Source organism: Trichosurus vulpecula, chromosome 8, assembly GCF_011100635.1.
Source record: "Trichosurus vulpecula isolate mTriVul1 chromosome 8, mTriVul1.pri, whole genome shotgun sequence".
NCBI classification, from domain to species: Eukaryota; Metazoa; Chordata; class Mammalia; order Diprotodontia; family Phalangeridae; genus Trichosurus; species Trichosurus vulpecula.
Window position 1 is genome coordinate 128,782,345 of NC_050580.1, and position 19,758 is coordinate 128,802,102.

Genomic DNA, 19,758 nt, shown 5'->3' on the forward strand with positions numbered 1-19,758 from the left:
AGAAAGGTTTGTGATTTTTGGTCTCATCAGTCATCTTCATCCCTAATGTTTATATCTTTCCTGTTCATTTATCTTCTCATGATATAGGCTTTTCATTGAATTTTCTTCCTCCTGGGATTTTTGGTTGTTTTGTTTTATTTTATTTTATTAGTATATTCTCTCATCACTTATTTTGTGATTCCTTTCTCTTTGGTTGTGGGTTTGAACTTCAAAATTTACTCAGCCTCCTCTCACTTTGGGGAATTTACTTTTTAGCAGCATTAGTCCCTGCCCAAACAGTTTCTGGGGGGATAAGACTGCACCATGTTGAATTCAATTTCCTTCCTTTTAACCCAGTGCAGCTCTGAATTCTGACCCTATGGCACAGTTCCCTTAGCTCTTTACTTCTCTGACAGGATTGAGCAAGTGAGACTTTTTTTTGCAGGTTTATGGGAAAATGGAGTGGGTGTTCCCAGAAGAATTTCTGCTTCCTTGTGTTCCCTTAACTTAGGGTGTTCTGAAAGGAGATGTGAAGTGTGATACCTTATCTTATACCTTTCCCTCCTTCTTATCACATGGCTGGACTTAGCTGAGATCCAATGCTTTTTGTAACCAGATGACAGAGACAAGTGCAGAGAGATTCATTAGAGATCTCAGCTGGAGCGAAATTCATCAGTGGGTCTCAAAGCACAAGCCAGTGAATTAGCTTAGGCATCATGCTGGAACATAGAGGCTGATGGGAAAGGGATGCTTAGTGAGTATGTTTAGGATGAGGTTTTCCACTGTTAGTTCATGAGATTGTTACCTTGTTGGGCTCCTCTGGAAACAGGTATAGTTACTCTATCTCTGGCATATAATTTCTCTTTCTCATTATTGGAGATTGGAGAAAATATCTAGTCATCTATTATTTTGGTCACTTGATTTGCTCTACCCATTCATTTTCTTTCTTTTTTCTTTTTTTTAATTTTTAATTATTATTATTTATTTAATATTTTTGGTTTTCAGCATTGATTTCCACAAGATTTTGAATTACACTTTTTCTCCCCATTTCTACCCTCCTGCCCACTCCAAGATGGCATATATTCTGGTTACCCTGTTCGCCAGTCAGCCCTCCCTTCTATCACCTCACTCCCCTCCCATCCCCTTTTCCCTTACCTTCTTGTAGGGCAAGATAAATTTCTATGCCCCGTTGCCTATGTATCTTATTTCCTAGTTGCATGCAAAAACTTATTTTTGAACATCTGCTTTTAAAACTTTGAGTTCCAAATTCTCTCCCCTCTTCACTCCGTACTCATCCTCCCTAAGAAGGCAAGCAATTCAACATAGGCCACATGCATATCATTATGTAAAACCCTTCCACAATACTCATGTTGTGAAAGACTAATGATATTTTGCTCCTTCCTATCCTATCTCCCTTTATTCAATTTTCTCCCTTGACCCTGTCCCTTTTCGGAAGTGTTTGCTTTTGATTACCTCCTCCCCCTATTTGCCCTCCCTTCTATCATCCCCCCTTTTTATCCCCTTCTTCCTTCTTTCCTGTGGGGTAAGATACCCAACTGAGTGTGTGTTATTCCCTCCTCAAGTCAAATCCAATGAGAGCAAGATTCACTCATTCCCCCTCACCTGCCTCCTCTTCCCTTCCAATGAACTGCTTTTTCTTGCCACTTTTATGTGAGATAATTTACCCCATTCTATCTCTCCATTTCTCCCTCTCTCAGTATACTCCTCTCTCATCCCATAATTTGATTTTTTTAGATATTATTCCTTCATATTCAACTTACCCTGTGCCATCTGTTTCTCTCTCTATATATATACGTATGTTCCCTTCAGCTACTCTAATACTGCAGTCTCATGAATTACACACATCATCTTTCCATGTAGGAATGTAAACAAAACAGTTCAACTTTAGTAAGTCCCTTATGATTTCTCTTTCTTGGTTACCTTTTCATGCTTCTCTTGATTCTTGTGTTTGAAAGTCAAATTTCCTATTCATCTCTGGTCTTTTCACTGAGAAAGCTTGAAAGTCCTCTATTTAATGAAAATCCATATTTTGCCTTGGAGCATGATACTCAGTTTTGCTGGGTAGGTGATTCTTGGTTTTAATCCTAGCTCTATTGACCTCTGGAATATCATATTCCAAGCCCTTCGATCCCTTGATGTAAAGCTGCTAGATCTTGTAGTATCCTGATTGTGTTTCCACTATACTCAAATTCTTTCTTTCTGGCTGCTTGCATTATTTTCTCCTTTACCTGGGAACTCTGGAATTTGGTGACAATATTCCTAGGAGTTTTCTTTTTGGGATCTTTTTCAAGAGGCGATCAGTGGATTCTTTCAATTTCTACTTTACCCTCTGACTCTATATATCAGAGCAGTTCTCCTTGATAATTTCTTGAAAAATGGCGTCTAGGCACCTTTTTTGATCATGGCTTTCAGGTAGCCCAATAATTTTAAAATTAGTTCTCCTGCATCTATTTTCCAGGTCCGTGGTTTTTCCAATGAGATATTTCATATTATCTTCCAATTTTTCATTCATTTGGTTCTGTTTTATAATATCCTGATTTCTCATAAAATCACTAGCTTTCACTTGCTCCAGTCTAATTTTTAAGGTAGTATTTCTTCAGGGGTCTTTTGGACCTCCTTTTCCATTTGGCTAATTCTGTCTTTCAAGACATTCTTCTCCTCATTGGCTTTTTGGAGCTCTTTTGGCATTTGAGTTAGTCTATTTTTTAAGGTGTTGTTTTCTTCAGTATTTTTTGGGTCTCCTTTAGCCAGTCATTGACTTGTTTTTCATGGTTTTCTTGTATCACTCTCATTTCTCTTCTCAATTTTTCCTCTACTTCTCTAACTTGTTTTTCCAAATCCTTTTTGAGCTCTTGCATGGCCTGAGACCAGTTCACGTTTTTCTTGGAGGCTTTTGATGTAGGCTCTTCTTCTTCTTCTGGCTGTATGTTTTGCTTTTCTTTGTCACCAAAAAAAAAGATTCCAAAGTCTAAGTCTAAATCTGGGTCCGTTTTTGTTGCCTGTTTATGTTCCCAGCCAACTACTTGACCCTTGAGTTTTTTGTGGGGGTATGACTGCTCATAGAGTATAGAGTACTTTGTCCCCAGCTTGAGGGGCTGAGCTGCTATTTTCAGAGCTATTTCTACACAACAATCTCTGACACACCAGCACTCCTCCTTCCCCAAGAACCACCAACTGAGACCTTGAGTCAGATCCAAGCAGGCTCTGCACTCCTGTTCTGATCCGATCCACCGCTTAATTCCTCCCACCAGGTGGGCCTGGTACCAGAAGTAACTGCAGTTGTAGCTCTAGAAGCAGCTTCAGATCTGCACCACCTCCGCTGCCCCTGGGGCAGTGGCTGCACCATGAACTCCTTTTACTCTGTCCCAGAAGCTTTTCCCACTAACCTTCTCTGTTGTCTTGGTGTTTGTGGCTTGAGAAGTCTGGTGACTGCCACAGCTCACTGATTCGGGGCACTATGCCTGTTCTGCCCAGCTCCCGGTCTGGTTGGTCCTGGCACTGCCCATGCTGGGCTCTGCTCTGCTCCTAGCTCCTTGCGTTAGACCATTCCCAGAGACCATCCAGGGCCTGGAGCCCTGCTTCACTTTGCTATTTCATGGGTTCTGCAGCTCTAGAATTTGTTCAGAGCCATTTTTCATAGGAGTTTGGAGGGACCTGGTGGGGAGTTTAAGTGAGTCCCTGCTTTCCAGCTGCCATCTTGGCTCTGCCCCACTCTATCCATTCATTTTCCTAAAGTCTTTTGTGTTCTTGTCCCTGTAGTCATAGGCCTCATTCACAAACAGTCTCTTAAAGGCTTATGGGATCTGTTTTCTCTAATGTTGTATAACCTTACTGCTTTTTCCCCAACTCCATGTAGGTTCATGATGACTAATTACCTCTTCCATCCTCCCTTCCCTAAAGCCAATGCAGGGATCATCACCAGTTGTCTTAATTTTTGTCTTGCCATGGGACTCTGATGACTTGAGAACGAGGCTAGGGACTTTGTGCAGCTCTGCTTCACTAAAATCCAATTTACATGCAAGTCAAGACATCATCCTCATGATGGGCCAAGAAAGGAAGAAGAACAACAAAGCCAATATGTGAGCTTTCTATCTACACAGAATTTGCTCTGATAGTACAAGAATCTAAGGTCATATTTGGCTTAACCTTTGATGTGATCACTACTCCTCATTTTTTCAGGGTTATGCTTATGTTTTGGGGATTTGTCGTGCTGACCATTATAGAGCTTGAGGTTACCCTCTGTTGTTCTATTGGAAAACTCAAAGAAGTGGCAGTACTTGTGGAGGGCTTATCTGCCCTAGGTGGGGAAAAAGAACAGGCCTCAGGGATCACTGAACTTGGCTTTCTGTAACTAGGAGCTGCTTTGCTTTGATTTGTGACTCACTCAGAACTATGCTATCATGAGAAAGAAAGAAAGAAATCATGGTGGACTCTGTTTCTATTATCTGAATTATGAGAAGCAGACAGGGGATAGGGGAATAGACTATCTTTCTTTAAAATTTTTTTTTCTCAGTCACATGCTCCTCCTGAGGTGCCATTTCTGAAGTAAAGAGAAGTAGCTTGTAATTTAAAAGGTGGGAGAAGAGACTCTTGGTTGCCATAGGAATTAGAATGATATCCCCATAAGAGAAGTTTTGATTCAAGGGAAAAATCAGATTTGAGAGGGAAAAAAAAACGCTTCAAAGAAGCAAATCTACTATATTTATGCAAATGTTTCTAGCAATAACAGTTCTTTTTTTTTAAAAAAAGATACCCTAAGTCTTTAAGACATTTTAGCCAACTTTATAAAAATCACTTGCTCTTTTAAAAAGTGCTGAAATCCCATGTTAAAACAAATATCTTAAAATGGAATCCTAACTTTTTAGCCTCTACATCTCAATTCTGACAATGGTTGCAGAACTGACACTGATATTTGAGAAGCATGCAGAAATAATTTTTATTTGACTAGAACTAATCAGGGGCCCTGGTGTCTCACTGCACTGGCCAATAGTAGCTATCTGAACCTGACAAAGGAGCTGTGTGCCTTACAGTGCTTTAAGATTTCAGAATTATCTTCCACATAGCAATAGGAAGACAGAACCCTAAGGGCACTACCTCAAGCCCTAGCTGGGAAAGTGAATAAGAAATAGATTTGGAGCATTGCAGAATTATCGTTGATATTCTGGTACTATGATCTGAAAGCTTAAAGAATTTTTTAAATTAAAAAGATAAACAATATCTTGATTAGATATGAGAACAATCATATTATCCTCCAATATTTGCTCATCCATGGCCTGTAAAAAAAGGTCACCAGGGATTAATAGTTAAAATGAATTTGCATGTATTCGGGAGCAGATTGTCCAGGTTCTTTGCTTATCTTTCCTTTCTTAGCTTCCTACCCTTTGGTCATTTCACTTTTCCTTAGCATCTCCACCAGAGAGAAGAAAGAAAGTTACAAGAAAATTAATTAATTTGACTTCTATTTTTTTGTTCATTCTTTTTTGGAGGGGAGAAGGGAAGGCAATTGGGGTTAAGTGACTTGTCCAAGGTCACACAGTTAGTAAGTGTGTCAGGTGTTTGAGGCTGGATTTGAACTCTGGTCTTCCTGACTCCAGGGCTGGTACTCTACTCACTGCTCCACCTAGCTGCCCTATTTCACCGTTTTATAAATTTAGGCCTTTGCTATTTGAGATTTCTAGGGAAGAGGCATACAGAGCACCCCTGCAATTACCAGGAATGTCTATATATACAAAAAATCACCTAAATCATTTAACAAGAATTATATATGCCATTAGCTAGCTGTGTGACTGTGAACAAGTGGTCTTTATGACTCAATTTTCCTATTTATAAAAAGAAGGATGTGTCAATTCCAGAATATCAATGGATATTACTTACCTCCTGAAAGAGAGGTGATGAGCAATCAGAGTGTGGAGTGAAACATATATTTTTAGGCATGACCAATGTGGGAAATTATTTTTTACAACTATACATAGTATCACAAGGATTTTCTTTTTTCTTTTTCAGTGAAGGGGAGGAGAAGGGAGGAGAGAAAATAGACTTCTATTAATTGAAAAAAAATTAATTTAAAAAGAGGTTATAATAGATTACAGTAACATTCTCTCCCATCTGTAAACATTCTATGTTTCCATATATTGAAAGAGTTTCTTAAAAATTTCTCCGTATAACTATTTTTTTAATCTGAATCTCTATGGCTTATAACAAATTAGCCAAGAACTCAAAATTCGGTAACAGCTGAAATTTAGAGTTGTGTATCTTAAGGTGTCAGAATTCATTCCAGATTTAACTTCAATCTAATTCTCCTCCAGGGAACACTAATTCATACTTCTTTCTTCTCTGAGGTGTTTATATTTTAAAATATTCAAAAAGCTGTTGATGACAACAAAAATTAGATAAAAGAATAGAGCTTACTATAGGAAGGGTTTTTTAATTTGGTTACACTAGAAAACAAAACTAGTCATTTGATAAAGGATTCATAGAAAGCCATGAAACAAAGACAGATAGTAAATGTACCTCTATCTTGTGTAGACCTCTTCTGCACCTGTAATGATAATGGAAGGAAGTATTAACATATATTCTTTATACATTGTCTATAGGCATTAACTTAGCCAAGTACCATCCTATTCATTGCTACTCTAAAAGTGAGACTCCTTGTCTCGTGTCCAGAAAGTGGACATGCTACTGGAGGAATTGAAATTAATTAATATTGATACTTTTTGTTCAGTGGAAAAAGACAAAGGAATGTTTCAACTGAATGGAGTAACAGCTCTCATCATCTCTTCTCAGAAGAGTCAAATAAAGGAATTGGATTTTGTCTTATTTATATCCAAAGGCAATAAGAATATCGTGTCAAGGGATATCGTGTTGGTAAGCAAAAGTGCTCTTAGCACTTAGTTCAAAAGTGCCCTTGAAGAGTTTGTCTTTTGTTTCCTTTGAGTAATTCAGTGTATTTCATTGAGTCTTACTAAGTGCTAAGCCCCAGGCTCTAACCCCTATTGGGTGTTAACCTAACCTATGTGGATGTGAACCTCCCAGGGTCCTAAAGGAAGGGGCTAACTCAAGAGCCAATCATAGCAGCTTAAGTTCTGGTCATTCAGATGACATTTGATGACGTCTGAAACCCTATAAGAAGAGAAGACAGAGCCATTTGCGCGGGGCTCTCACTCTTGGTGGTGTTTGGAGACTCCCAGGCAGCTGTAGCTAAGGAGCCCTCCAGCTTGTAAACCCGGATGTTGGGACTTTGTTAAACTCTGGTAACTATGTATTGGGATTTGAATCAGACAAGGTCTGTCTGTTGATGTTTGTAATTTGTTTGTATTTGTTCTGAAGTTCAGGGTGCTGGCTTTTTCCCCTGAACTAAGTGAATGATATTTGTATGCTGAATTAAAGTAAGCTTGTCAACCCCTTCACATAGCTTTCCTTAGTTAAGCAGTTCAAAAGAACCTGTGCTTTTGCAGCATGCTGGTAGCATTCTTGTTGTTGGGCTTATGTAGGTCTTTCACCCCTACAACAGCTGCTAGCCAGATTGTTGAAACAGATATTTGGTCATCTCATATTGCAGGACTCATTCTAAGTGCTTAGAAAACCACCATTAATATAATTGCAATTTATGCACCAATACCTTTCACAGATGTATAGGTAGAAGACCTCTACAAAGAACCTAATAAGACACTCCATATTAAATCAATTTGTACTTCAGTGTTGATGACTTCAGCGAAAAGTTGGACATGAGAGAGCATGGTAAAAAATATGGTGGAAAATATGTTTTAGGAGTAGGAAATGAGAGGACAAAGACTTATAATAGTATGTAACAACAGTGGGACTAGCAGCGGCTGTGGGGGCTTAAGACCAACAACACCAGCACACAGAAGGGCTGCTAGCACAGGGTCTTTGATCTGCTTTTCTAAGGAAAGAAACTTTAAGGGGTTAAAGATATTACTTTAATTAAACATACATATACCATTCACTTAGTTTAGGGGGAAAAGCCAGCACCCTGAACTTCAGAGAGAATACAAATGGAAATTGCAAGTAAAAATTATATAAATAGAGCAAACACACAGAGAAATCATTAGACAGGCCTCTAGCTGTATGACCAGGGAATTACATAGTTACCAGAGAGAGAGGCACCAACATCTGGGTTTTCAAGGCAGGGAGGAAGGGAGAAGGGCTCCAAAGGCTACCCAGAGTCTCATCTGGCCAAATCACCAACACTCTTTCGATGAGTGTGCTCCCACAAGCATAAGCAGGTTATCAAAGACTCCCCATTGAATCAAACATTTCTTACTGCTGAGAAGCACTCGAAAACAAAGACAACAAAAGTCCACTTTGCTTGCCATTACATTTGAAAGGCAAGACTCATCAAAGGTACTTGACAGCTTTAGCATTCCAAAAGAGAAAACAACAAAACAGTCCCATCCTAATTACCATAACATAGTATCATAACTATACATCACGAATACTTTCTTTGAGAAAAGAGTCTGGAGATGCTAGACACAGCAAGCACCAAGAGACATAAAAAAATTTAACCAATAGACAACAATTGGTTATTGATATGAGTCATTTCTAGAGCTACTATATGTATATCTTTGGATCATCCAGTGCAAATAACAAAAATTAATGTTAAGCTAGAAGCATAAAAGTGATAAGTGATGACCAGTAATTTAGACAATATTTTAAGAAGCTATTAATGACAACAAAAATGGATAAAAGAATAGACATTAATGCATATTAATAACATTTTCTTAGACAAGATTAACTAATGTAAATTAGTTGATACAAAAAGGTAGAATAAAAGAGCCTAGAAATTGCTTTAGTCAGGAAACACTCTTTTTAACAAAAAGAAAGGCATATAATATAAACTCCCTCTGAAATCCTATGGTGGACAGTGAACCTAATTTAATAATGAAAAGCAATGGAATAGATTAAAAAGCAAGTTTTCAGAAAGCCTCATAAGAGATCCAACTCAGTAAAGTTATCCTGAACATACCTTAAGTATGAAACTGGATAAACAAATAAAAATGGAGAACTGTAAATATTTTTAATAAAAATTATTTTTACCTTCAATGACATCAGTATGTTCACATTTTGATTCTAATATCATAGTCCTTGAGGTGTTATGCGAGGAAACGGTAATGGCACAAAAATAAACAAATAGGGATGGTATGTGGGCTAGCGTACAGAGGAGATGACAATATTGAGATCGTTGAGTGAGCTGTTCTTAAAGAATGTGCAGAAGAGAAGGATGCCAAAGGCTTGGGGAAAAAGTTAATATTTTATTAGTTAACTGAGTAAATATCAGTAATTACCACAATTCAAGGCCATTTCCCCATCTCTACATTGTTTTTCTAAGTATAATCTACTCATGCATTGATGGCAGCCTTGATGAAGGATTGAAGATGGAACAGAGACTTTTTTAAAAAATGATTATGGCAGACCACGTCTTTACAGGCATACAATTGATTGAAAGATGGTGGGAGCACAAAACTCCACAGGCTTCAAAGCATGGCTGGGAATATATATTAAAAAAAACCATAAAGCAAAAAACAATTTATTTGAGAGAGTGAAACAGTGTTTTAAAGACTCCCCAACAAATGCCTGTCATAGATTTGTCAAAACCATACATGGCTTCTGGAGAGATGCGACAATAAAGGTAATCTTATTCAATGATCCTATAGTCAATCAATGAATCAATGAACATTGTTTAAGGGCTTGCTATGTAGCAGGTCCCATGCTAAGCACTGAAGATACAAAAAAAAAAAAAGATGAGACAGTCTCTGCCCTCAAGAAGTTTACAATTTATAGATTAGTTTTTTTTTGTTTGTTTTTGTTTTTGTCATGAGTCTCTTTGCCATCTGACGAAACCTCAGGCTCCCTTCCCAAAGTAATCTTTTTAAATGCATAACATAAAATACACATAAGATTAAGGTAGATGATTATATTGAAATACAGATATTAAAAAATTTTTTAAAAGCTCAAGGTTAAGAACCCCTGCTATTGACGGTGAGGGGCTCAAGGTGCTCCTTTTTTTTTTTTTTTTTTTTTTTACAGATAATGTTAAGCTGATTGCATCAAATCCCAGTATATTTCAAAACCTAGTAAATGAGATCCAAAATTACTCAAGAGAGTTTGACCTAAATATTCATACAAGAAAAATCAAGTGGGTAAGGCATGCCTATTGTCCAAGCTATGATGTCCAGTTGCAGAGACAACCCAAAGAGTTGGTCCACTAGTATATAGATCTTGTACAGACGTAGCAAGTGGATAGTGAACTGGCCCCATGTTTGAATAGGAGGAAGAGATTGGATTGTTTCAGGAAAACTGCAGTGTTTTTTATTCTCTTAAGCATCTCTCTGAAACAAAGGCCCATCTTTTTAAAAACACAGTATTTTCCCTGTGGTACTATACATCAATGAGTCATGAAAAAAAAGGAGATTCCAAAGAAGAAGTGGAGGGTCACCCAGAGGGCAGTGTTGTGGTACATGCTGCATTGCCTTATAAACAAAGAATTACACAGGAGAAACTCCACAAAGGAAGTCATCAGGGAGATATTTAACGGGAAAAAAATTATTAGCAATTCATGTAGTGAAAATGAAGGATAATTGAAAAATGTTCCATCTGCTCCATTGGTATCCATACAATATTAATAGAATTAGAGGAAGGCCCTCAATATGTTTAGTGGATCCCCTTCTGTGGGGATGATACAGAGAAAAGCCAAACAGGGCAGGTAGGTGTGAATGGGTTGACATCTGATTTGTTGAAGGGAGCACCCACAAAATGAGGTCTGACATCCAGTGGAGTATCAAAGTTAGGGAAAGACCCTTCCTGTCCTAGGGAATAATACAGCCAAATTAAAGGGAAGTGGCATTTCACAAGTACCTTCATAAAAAGATGTTGTGAAGAAAATGATTGATACCAGTGGTGAAAAGGAGGTTGACGAATAATCTGTGGGTTTCTTTTCCCTTGCTCTCCCTATTCCTTATTACCTTAGAGTTGGCTGTAGATTCAAAGAAATCAGAGAGTTAGATTTTTTTTCTTTCCAGTTGATTGAATCTTTTTCAGTCTTTCCTGCATTCAGGGGAATGGAAGATGATACCTAATGATAGAAAGGTGAATAGCCTGGACAAGCCCTAGATCTATTAGTCATATGGTGCACTTTTACTATTACTTTTTTTTCTATAATTGATGCTAATTTTTTAGATCTGTATGATATTCTGTTATCTATGTTATCTATGGGTGCTAGTTAATTTGATTATAGTGAGGTTTATTTATGGTTTTTCTCTGCCCTATTAATCTAACCACATAATTGACAAGCATTAATTAGGTTCCTATTATCTGTCAGGTATTGCACTAGGCTCCAGAGATACAAAGACCAAAATGTAAGAGTCTCTGTCCTCGAGAAGCTTCTTTTCTCATGGTAGAGCAATCAGGGAGTCACATATTTGGAAAATTTAGAAGAGCCAATTGAGAGCTTGCCACTGTTCCCTTCCCCTCACATCACACAGGAAATGAAAGCACATATTTATTAAGGATCTGCTGAATTTGAGGAGCTAGGCCAAGGCCTATTGTTGCATAAGTCTATATACTTATGTGTGTATATATGTTTTATATATATATATGTGTGTGTGTTATATGTTATATATACATTTATATGTATATGATCAGGTTCATGCCTGCTCTCAGTAATGTTGTATATATAGAAATATCTATGATAAAAATTAATATATTGTGGAGCCAATCTTTTATAATGGAAAGAGCACTTGATTTGAAGTCAGAGGAACTAGGTTTAAATCCTAACAGTGTTACTGATTAGCAGTATGACCTTAGGCAAGTCACCTTATCTCACCAGACCTATTTCTATTATCTGCAAAATAAAGGGTTTGTACAAAATGACCTCTAAGGTCCTTTCCAAATATAAAATCCTATGATCCTAACAGCTTAATAAATATATTAAAAAGTATAGGATCATGGAGTGAGGGCCATATGGGACCTTAGCAGTAAGAATTCACAGGAAGGAGGGATCACTGTTGTCCGGGGATAATCAAGGAATGAGGATTTCATTAGATATGTGGTCCTCTAGCTGGTCTTTGCAGGATAGGAAGGATTTGGCATGTGGAGGTGGAGAAATAAGTGCATTGTGGGTATAAGCAAAAGCACAAGTAAAGACACCAATCCTATCAAGGTCAGGGTAATTTTGCAGAGCAAAAAGAGTATAAGGAGTCAAATTATGCAGGACCTTCGGTCCTGGACTAAATCATTTGGACTTTTCAGTCAGTAATGGTGAGTCATTGAAGTTTTTTTGAGCAAAAGAGTGATGTGATTACAGTTCTGATTATGAAGATGAAATTAATTTCATTCTTTAGAATGTATTGTAAGGAAAGTGACTGGAAACAGAGAATGTAATCATGGTGATATTAGAATTGTCTATGTGAGAGGAAATGCAGTTCTGAGCTAGGGGCTATTAGAATAGAGAGGAAAGGCAGGGTGCAAGAGAGATTCCAGATGCAGTATTGACAAAGACAGGCCAAAGATCTACAGGGTTCTTTGTCACCATTGTTATCCAGAGCTCGTACACATGACATTTACAACGTGTATAAACAGTAATTCCCATCGAGCTTACGTAGCCATCTGCCAGGGATTTAGAATCCATATTCTTTCAAGCACATGGTGCATACAGTTGCAGTTTTGATGATGGAGGGGCCAAGTCTGTAACAAGAAACCTATTGGTATCATGGAGTAATATGATGCAAAAGCGGAACCAGATAAAACATGTATCTCTCAATCTAGTGTCTAGAGGCAAACAAAAGAGGCTTGTTTTGCAGCCTGTTCCTTGCCTGGTGTGCTGAGAGTCAGATGCTGTTCTTCTGTTGTTAGAAATGGGGGCTGTGTATCTAATTACTCTGCCCATGGGGAGTCAATGTAACCCCATTTGCACCAGTAACAACTTTCTTATTTGAGTTGTAGAAATTAGAGATGGAAAACACCTATTATCTCCTCCGTTCATCCTCTGGAGACTACAGACTCGCTTCTTACATTCAGTCCACTGGCCCGCTCTTCTGTCTGGTTCTAATTAATATGAAAGGGAAAGTATCTAATACTTATTTGGAATCTGTGATCCATGTGAAAATTAATTGTGTCAAATTAAATCAACAAATATGTATTGAATGTGAGCTGCAGTGCCAGGTGCTAAAGTCTATTTTAATGCTCAATGATCAACTATTTTAAAATTGATACTCAGCTTAAAACACCCTTATAAAAAATAACTATGGACTGAATGAGTAGATGGAGAAATACCACTCCTTTAAGCAACTCTTTTTCTCTAGAAATCCATAAACCAAATTGATTAAGTGGAATTAAAGAAAGTTATTAAGATTAAAAATCATTGCCATTGGAAAGAGAATCTGGATGTACCTCAAGCTCCCCAATTTCAATTGAGAGAGGAAATACTGAAATTCTTTGAAGAAAGGTATATTTCCCAGGCTACTAAGCTAGCTGCCCAGAGAAAGATTCCTTTGTATCATTAGGTAATACCAAAGCCAGACTGTAGCAATTTGGAAGTGGGTAAAACATAGGACCATAGAGCTGTAATGGCCTTCAGAGGTCATCTGGTCAACTCTCGTTTTTACAATGGAAGAAACAGAAGCCTAGAAAAGCTAAATAAGTTGTCCAAAGACATACAGATCAGAATTTGAACTCAGGGCTTACAATTTTACATTCAGATCTCTTTTCACTAGACTAGACAGTATGCTAACTTCTTGCTGGTCACCTGCCACAAAACATGAATCTTTGTAATTCAGATAATTTCTATTGGAGATAAAATGTAGCAGTCTGAACCTCCATGTATTTATTAACTCTCCCTGATACACAGCACTATATTTTACACAGCTCCTTTGAGAAAAAAGAGAACAACTGGTTTATAGCTAAAAAGAATACGAAAGACTTCCAAATATTTACTTTGTTTTTCCCCCCCGTAAACATTTATTTTACAGAAAATCCTTTATGTACACCATGATTTTCAAACACCTAAATCAATAAATGCCATCACTTTGGAACATAGCACAAGATGATTTGTTGAAAGACTAATTCAGTTTGGTTAGGTCTCCTGAACAACTTCATGGCATCAGCAGATTGTATTTGTTTTTTCACTTGACTCTCAAAAGAATATACTCACACATTCTACCCCTGCTTCCTCTCTACATTACTCTCTCGCTAAGATTAATCATCATATAAATCTTCTGGGAAAGGGAAAGTCATAAGCAAAATACATGCCAGGCACTTTCTAAATACCCCATTTGATCCTCGTAGTGGCTCTGCAAGGTAGTTGGTTCATACTCCCATTTTACAGTTGAGGAAACTGAGGCAAAGTGACTTGCCCAGGGTCACACAGCTAATAAGTGTCTGATGCTGGATTTGAACTCAGGTCTTCCTGACTTCCTGACTGCAGGCCCAGCATTCTACTTGTTGTGCCACCTAGCTGCCTTTTTGATATACTTTCCCCTCTTCCTTTCAATTTTCTAAATTATTACATTCGCTTAAATCAACACTCATCAAGTGGATTTTAACCAAAATTGCATTTGAACATTTTCATCCTCAGATTTCTGCTGAAATAAGAAGCAAATGAGATCTCCAGATGAAACCTAATGAATTTTCAAGAAAGATTTGCCAGATGAGAGGTTTTAACCACATCTTGAAATGGAAAGAAATAGGATTCATCTCCAATTGGCCTTTTGGCAGGTTTACTGTGTTATAGCTTATTTCTGTCAGTGAAAAGTTTTATAAATTTCAAGGGTATTGGTTTCATAGAAATTGCGAAGGCAGTGAGATAAGAGAGAGGAATTGAGGAGAGAAAGAAATGAATGACCCACAAAATTTAACCAAGTTTTTATGCCCTCTCTATAAACTACAAATTAATAGTCAAATGCCTGGTTGAAAATCTACATTTTTGGCTGAAAGAATTTGAAGACTTGGGGACAACAGTACTTCAGTGTTATAGAAAAGCCTCATTGCTTCTGATTTCACTAATTCAGAATCTGATTATTCAGACAGGGGCTGGACTGAAGTTAACACTAAGAAAAGCAAAGTTTCTTAAGCAAATAAATAGTGTAGAAAAAGTTTCAAGGAGGATATGTAGGTTCCTAGAAAAATAAACAAAATATGTGCCTTTGAAGTGTTCATTCATAAATCTAAGCATTGGAATTAGACTAGCTGAATAGCCCAGTGGCTCAGCATTCATATCTAAATGTTCTTTTAGTATGCTGGGACATAGCTTGTCCAACCTCAGAGATCTGAACTCAGAACTATAAGTAGGAATTTCATGCCCAGGATGAGTGTTCCAAACTGTAACAAAATTACACCACCTACAATTGAGATGTGGTTATAGGAGATGGAGACATTGGCATACTGGTCACTGCTGAGGAAGTTAACATATGAGAAGGGAGAGAAAGGGCAGCGTATCACCTGGTATTTCTTATTTTAATTATTTAACTATTCTTACTAATTAATTTTCTGGAGAATTTCTAGTGCCTTTAGGGACCTCAAAATTTTGAACTTTCTAAATTTTTCACTTCTCTTTGAATTCACTAGGGACAGGTTAATATTCTATTATCAGCTTCTAACTTACTTTGGGTTTCAAATACCTGTTGACCATTTTCATTCTACTAAATTTATGTAACAAATATTTATTGTTGTTCACTAGGTATTAGGATAAATGCTGGGGATATAAATTATTTCCCAGCCTGAAACCTCATGTTTGGTGGTGGTAGAGACTAAAGACAAATGAGGAATTAAGTAATTCTTTCTCTTGAAAGAAGAAATAAGCTGAACTTTCTTTTTCTTATCCTTTTTTTTATTCTAGCACCCCTAAGTATACTATCCTTCCCTAGCCTCACTGTAGCTGTGAAAGGCCAATGTAGCCTTTAAAAGTCCTTTTTCTTGTCTTTAGCACTGATTGAAAAGTTCATTTCAAACTGGGCATGAGTATTCCTGGCATCATTACAGGATGGTGGGCACATGTTCTTGCTCATCTTGTGTCATCTGTCCTTGCTTCCTTCTTCCGTGCATGCCTTCTTATAATCTTAGTTCACCAATGATAATAATGACAGGTCCAATTTGTATTTTTTAAAGGTTTTCAAAGTCTTTTTTACATATTTTGTCATTTGATTTTCACATTAACCCTGTGAGGTAGGTACTATTATTATCTCTTTTCACATATGTGGAAATAGAGGCTGACAGCTTAACTGACTTGCCCAGCCTCACACAGTAAATGTTTGAGACAGAATTTTAACTAGCTCTGTACCAATTTTAGGACCTATTTCCAGAAGTCAACATCCATTTACTTATTCTGAGCAAGCAATCAATAATAAACTTGTGCTCACCATCATTTTTTTCTCCCTCCTTTGATCTTTACCTATCTGCTCTCCACTGTGATCCCACATGCTGATGATTTCCTAACTAGGTTTATGACTTCTGATGTACAATGCTTCCCTACTGCCTCTTTCATCTCATCTGTCCTCTTATATCTCACTCTTCCATGGAACAGTCCAGTAATGAGTGGCCCAAAAGGGTACAATTGATGAGTTAAAATCAGCTGTGTCATAGTCCATCAAGTCTTATTGATGTCTGTGAGGTCAAATTTCTCTCATTTTATCAAGATCAGTAGTTCACTTTATTACTATCCATTTTATAAATAAATCTGAAACAATAATTATTGTCATTTGCTCCTCTTCCTCATTACTATCTCCTGTGAAATATTGGGTACTTCCATTTGTAATATCAATTAAGTTGGGACTTTTTTTTTTTTTTACTGTTTTAGAAGCTAAATTAATTGTCTTTCATTGAGCCTTACTAGGTGCAAAGCCCCAGGCCCAAACCCCTATCTACTAGGTGCTAAGCCTATGTGGGCGTGAAGCAGAGTTGCTAAGACCAGAGCCAATAGTAGGAGGCTAAGTTCTGGTCACTCAGACAATGTTTGATGATGGCTAAAGAGTGTATAAAAAGAGAGAACAGAGCTATTTGTGGGGGGCTCTCAGTCACTGGGAGAGTGGCGTGGGACTCTGGGCAAGCCGTTGTAGTTGCCCCCTGGCTTTGCTAATCCAGAACCATCGGTTCTTTGGTGACTATGAATTGTATTTGGTCTGTTTATAATGTACGTTTGTAATTTGTTTGTATTTGCTCTGAAGTTCAGGGTGCTGGCTTTTTCCCCTGAACCAAGTGAATGATATTTGTATGTTGGATTGAAATAAGATTATTAACCCCTTAATCTTGCTTTCCTTAGTAAAGCACATCAAAAGAGCCTGTGCTGGCAGTGTTCTTGTTGTTGGGCTTGTGTTGGTCTTTCACCCCCCTACAACAGCTGCTAGCCGAATTGTTGAAACACCATTGCTATTCTTCCTTTGTCTATCTTCTGTGGTATCTGGCTTATTGGTTGCATAAGGACAAATTCCTCTATCCCCTTAAATTTTAAATTTAAAGACTCCTTGATAAGAACCACAAGTATCCACATGAATATATTATTTCCAGCCATCATTAGATTCACCCTACTCTTTACCAAGAGTCTGTCATACTGACAAGGTGTAGCTAAAAAGTAATGAACTTTTTGTGGGTCCTTTTCAAAGTACTTCCCTAGGGAAACCCTACATTTATTTTAGCAATGCTTCTATTGCAGTCTCATTATTGCTAAAAATTGCCTCAGGTTCTCTATCTTGCCATTATCCATGACTCTTCACTTTCCCTTACCTCACATATCTAATCAGTTCCTAAATTTTGCCATTTCTATCTTTAAAACATCTCTGGCACCTCATCTCTTCTTATCATTCACAGAGCTACCACTTGGGCCAAGCCCTTTTCACCTCTCCCCTGGATTACTGCAACAGGATCCTAATTGGTCTATGCTTCAAGTTTCTCATTATTCCAGTCCATTCGACACACAGTCACCAAATTAATTTTCCTTAAGCACAAATATGACCACGTGACTCCCATATTCAACCAACTCCAGTGGCAGCTTTCTATTATCTCTAGAATAAACTATTGACTGCACTGTTTAGTTTTTAAGGCCCTAATGTACTTTTCCAGCATCATTGGACATTACTTCTACCCTCGCCCCCCAACACTGTGCAATCCAGCCAAACTGGCACTCACAAGACTCTGTCTCCCACTGACATACCTATGTACTGGCTTTGCCCGTGCCTAAATTATATCTCTTCCTTACCTCCATCTCCTAGAATCCTTTTCTTCTTATAATATGTAACTCAGACACCATCTTCTGCATAAAGCATTTCCTGATCTCTCCCAATGGTACCTTGTATTCTCTAATGTTACCTTGTATTTAACAAACTGTGTATATGCAACATGTACGCCTATATGTATTTATCACCATTACATTCATTCATTATATATTTTAATATGTATTTGTTGTCTCCTTTATTGTTATAGGGATTGTTTTATTTACTTCCCACAATGCTTGTCACACAGCAGATACAATAAACACTTGTTGACTGATTATTGGCATTCTTTTCCTGAAAATTTCTCTCACATCTGCTTTGTGAACTATGCAAGAAAATTAGTCTCGTTCCTTGATTGTATCTTGTTTTTTACTAAAACTTTAAAATGTCTTTATTTGGCTTGATCATCTACCTTATTCAATAGACTTTTTTCCAAGTCATTTTTGGCTGTTTCCAAAAATCAAATCCACCTTGAATAGCTAGATTTTCCAGCATGAAAGGTGTTTTTTAAAAATGTATGTCAAGCCTCAGATGTAGTTCCAATAGCACAGTTCCACAAATATTTTGGGTAACTGTAGCTTCGTTAAAATAATTTGTAACCTCCAAGAGAGTTTTGAGGAACACAAGCCTTATTTGCATGCTTAAGTTCTGTACTATTCATTTTAAAAAGTTTGTCATTAGACACTATCTTATCTCCTGCCCTGAAAAATACAGAAGCTCCTGTAGAAGTGGTAGAGCAGCTGCATGGAACTGTGTGCTTATTTGCAGACAAGGGTATGCTGGTTTGAACTCAGGCTGATTTGGGAGAGCTGATTGTTAAATTTTCGTCATGAATACTTTACATCTCAGAAATAGGCACATGCTACAGATCAAGGCTTGATTCAATGTTTAACAACAGGCTCTGTGAAAATGGATGACATTCTTTTAGTTAAATATTCATTATTAATATTTTCTCTCTCAATTTCTTGAGCCTATATAATCAAAGGAACTATAAATCAAGGCAGGAATCTGCTGGAGCCAGATCCTGTAGGCTTTTAAGGGCGATCGTCAACTTTTCAGTGTGAACTTTTGTTGCTGTTGACTCATTTCAGTCGTGTCTGACTCTTCGTGACCCCATTTGGTATTTTTTTGGTAAAGAGTGGTTCGCCATTTCTCCAGCTCATTTTACACATGAGGAACTAAAGGAAATTGTTTTAAGTGACTTGCCCAAGGCCACATAGTTAATAAGGGTCTGAAGCCAGATTTGAACTCATGAAGAAGAGTCTTCCTGATTCCAAACCCAGTGCCCTATCCACTGTGCCACCTAGCTGCCCTGTGAACATTACATCTTTGAAATGAGCAATTTTTTCTTTCATTGTCTAGGTGTTAAAAAGAGATGGAGAAAATGTTAATAATGCCCATTAAGCTTAAAAGTATGTTGTGCATACATTCCACCCCTCCCCCTGCCCTGAACTCTAGTTATTGAGCAATTACCAGCTTCCCCCCTCGCAGACCCCTAAAACTAGGAAGGGTTGTAAAAGTTTTTTTATTTGTTTTATTTGAGGCA